The sequence below is a fragment of the Octopus sinensis genome, linkage group LG7 (assembly GCF_006345805.1).
Source record: "Octopus sinensis linkage group LG7, ASM634580v1, whole genome shotgun sequence".
In the NCBI taxonomy this organism is placed as follows: Eukaryota; Metazoa; Mollusca; class Cephalopoda; order Octopoda; family Octopodidae; genus Octopus; species Octopus sinensis.
Window position 1 is genome coordinate 87,235,473 of NC_043003.1, and position 3,369 is coordinate 87,238,841.

At 34.3% G+C, this 3,369-nt stretch overlaps 1 non-coding gene across 1 annotated transcript; it reads left to right on the forward strand.

Moving 5' to 3' along the window:
• Positions 1-1,464: 1,464 nt before the first annotated feature.
• Positions 1,465-1,583, forward strand: LOC115214539. Its single transcript, XR_003881890.1, has one exon. It is a non-coding gene; the product is annotated as a 5S ribosomal RNA (ribosomal RNA).
• Positions 1,584-3,369: the final 1,786 nt, after the last annotated feature.

Sequence of the window (3,369 nt, forward strand, 5' to 3'; positions counted from 1 at the left end):
TGTTTTGTGCTATATGCACCATAAAAATATTATATCTTCAAGTTTGTGCCTATCCTATTGAATGAGTTGTATGACTCTCATTTGTTTGTTTGTTGAATGTAGCTGATTAAAAGCGCAAGTGTTAGTCAAAATTTTCTCGTGCGAAAACTTGTTGTTATTGTTACTGTCGTTGTCTTGCTGGATCAGGTCTTGGATAGCTCCAAATTAATGGATATATACCATGAAAGGAGTCACAACATAAGCCAAATGTTTAAGAAATCCGCTTCCTAAATCACAAAGTCCTAGTTTCAATCTCACTATGTGGCATCTTGGACAAGTGTCTTTTATCAAAGCCTTGAGTTGAGGGAAGCCTTGGGAGTGAGATACAATAGACAGAAACTGTGCAGAAGCCTATAATGCAAATTTTATCTGTAATGGATTGTGTCTGTTATTCAATCTTGTCAAACATTATGTCACGTTGATTCTGTCAGGGGTTTACATTCAGAACACTGGTGTCAGTGGAATGCTTGGTCACTTACATGTTAATTCATTGAGCCAGTAATTAAGCTGATTAAACAACTAAATAGTCATTGTAGAAACCAAATGGAGGTCCATTTACTAGTCGAGAAATTATTTTAGGGGCAGCATATGTATTTGCTGAAACTATGTCATCGTAATGCTATTTTGTTCTTTTGTCCATCTTCTATTTAGATAAGGTGCAGAACTTATAGTTACTATTGTGTTACCAGTCTTCTCTTAAATTATTGAAAACGTTGCAAGTTGTCCCAAAGAGAGATGGGCAAAGATGTGCTATGTTTGGAGTGTTTTGATTTCTTGAGATTTACTTGATGCGGTTGGTAGCATAGCAAGGACTTTTGAACAAATGACAGTATTAATGATATGCATATTTTGATATCAAGCAATCTATTGAAACAAAAACTTCCTCAGCCTCCTATTGTAGCCTTTAGATGAAATAGAAATATAAGAGAACTATTAACCTCTACTTCTGACTCCAAGAAAACCAACATTGGAGTTTTTGCATGCTGTACCTTGAAAACAGCCACAAGAGAGGTAAGCCTGTTCATTGTGCAACAACATGTGTCAAGCGAATTCCATCAGGAATCATAACAGATTTGTTATGATTTACATGGAAGGTGAGACGTGTAGAGATTCCCATTTGGTGTATGCAGCAGAATGCACCAAACACAACTTAATTTATGCTGGTTCGACAACAGAACAATGAAACAAAAAATTCAGTTGGCATAGATATGATGTCAGACACAAGAACAGTAGTTCAACAGAACTTGCCGAGCATCTTGCATGAAATGGCTGCAGTTTTGAAAAAGACTTGAAAGGGCATATTCTCAGAAAATATTCTGAATCTGCTATGCTTTCAGTACTCAAAATGCATGAGGAGAAATGTTTGTGGGTTATTAACATCACACCCTGGAGGAATGACTAAAATGACAGGAGAATTTCCTCATGGCTTACGGCCATATCACATTGAAAGCACCGGTTCTCATCCGATCACCGAAGTTAAGCAACATCGAGCCTAGTTAGTACTTAGATGGGTGACCGCTTGGGAAACCTAGGTGCTGTAAGCATTCCTCATTTTAAATGGCGGTGCCCCAGCATGGCCACAGCTTGTGAGCTGAAACTAGATAAATAAATAAAATAAAATATTTACACAAAACTGTTTGATTAAATATTCTTCTTCTTTTTCCTTTTCTTTTTTCTTTCCTTTTCTTTTTCTCTCTTTTTCTTCTCTTTTTTTCTTTTTATTTTTGCCAGTTGTAAACTTGAAATTTGAAGACTGAGGATGTCATTCCATCAACATGGGAACACTGGTTGCTCTCATTCATATTTTAGATTTGAATTTCTATAATTTTGAATTTTTATCACTTTTCATTTTGAACTTGACAAAGACATGCTTGCTGTCGAAATATTGTTCAACCAATAAAATATCTATTGCAATCGCATCAAGATGAAGAAGAAGAAGAAGAAGAAGAAGAAGAAGAAGAAGAAGAAGAAGAAGAAGAAGAAGAAGAAGAAGAAGAAGAAGAAGAAGAAGAAGAAGAAGAAGAAGAAGAAGAAGAAGAAGAAGAAGAAGAAGAAGAAGAAGAAGAAGAAGAAGATACTGGAAAAACTGAAGAAAGAAGAAAAAGTGAACAACTATGATGAAGTGGAAATACATAAGTTGTGGGCAATGAAGAAAGTAGATGTGATACCAATAGTAATTAGAGCACTTGGAAGTATCAGTATCCAACTACCAATGTGGATCAAAATGAATGGAACAAATGTAAAGATAGAACACCTGTAAAAATTGACTTTACTTGGAACTGGAAGAGTACTCCACAGGATTCTTGAAGCATGACCAGTAAACAAGTGTCACCTTAGTCTCCTGGCTATGGACAGCTGACACATTTCCATCATACCCAGCAAAAAAAAGCTCAGTTTTTTTATGATGATGATAATAATAATAATAATAATAATAATAATAATATAATAATAATAATAATAATAATAATAATAATAATAATAAACCTTTCTACTATAGGTACAAGGCCTAAAATTTAGTGGGAGGAGCTAGTCAATTATCTGAATTCCAGTACATGACTGGCACCCTATTTTCTCAACACTGAAAGTTTGACGGTAAGTTTGACATCAGCGGGATTTGAACTCAGAATGTAAAGATCAGGAAGAAATACTGCTAAGAATTTTGTTGTCCAACGCACTAAAGATTTTGCTGGCTCACCACTCTAATAATAATGATGATAATAATAATAACAATAATAACAATAATGATGATGATGATGATGATGATGATGATGAAAGTTCAATTCAGTTTAATCTGATGGTAGTATTTGTGCCAGAATTCAGTTATACATCCAAAAGATTTTGTGAATGAAACATTCAACTCTTTTACTGTTGTCATCTGACATGCTGTTTTATATTCTGTTTTTTTTTTTTTAATGAAGTACAATATTCCAAAGTGTTGAACTCTTAATTATTTTCTATTCCTATTCATTTATTTATTTTTGTGTTATTTTTCATTCCTGAGATCTTTTAAAACAACTGAAAGTACTTCTGTATCATCACATGACCTTCTCAAGTTAGTCAAGTCTTTTTTTAAAACACCCATCTCAGAAAAGAGAACTTTATGACTCTTATCAAAAAAAAATCTACATATACTGTGTGCCCATGTGTGAGTGTGTATGCTTATGTGTGTGTGTGTGTCAGTGCATGCATGTTTGTGTGTGTGTATATATATATATATACATGTATGTATGTATATATATATATATATAGTGAGGGCGCATGGCTTAGTGGTTAGGGCATTCGACTCATGATCGTAAGGTTGTGAGTTCGATTCCCGGCGACGCGTTGTGT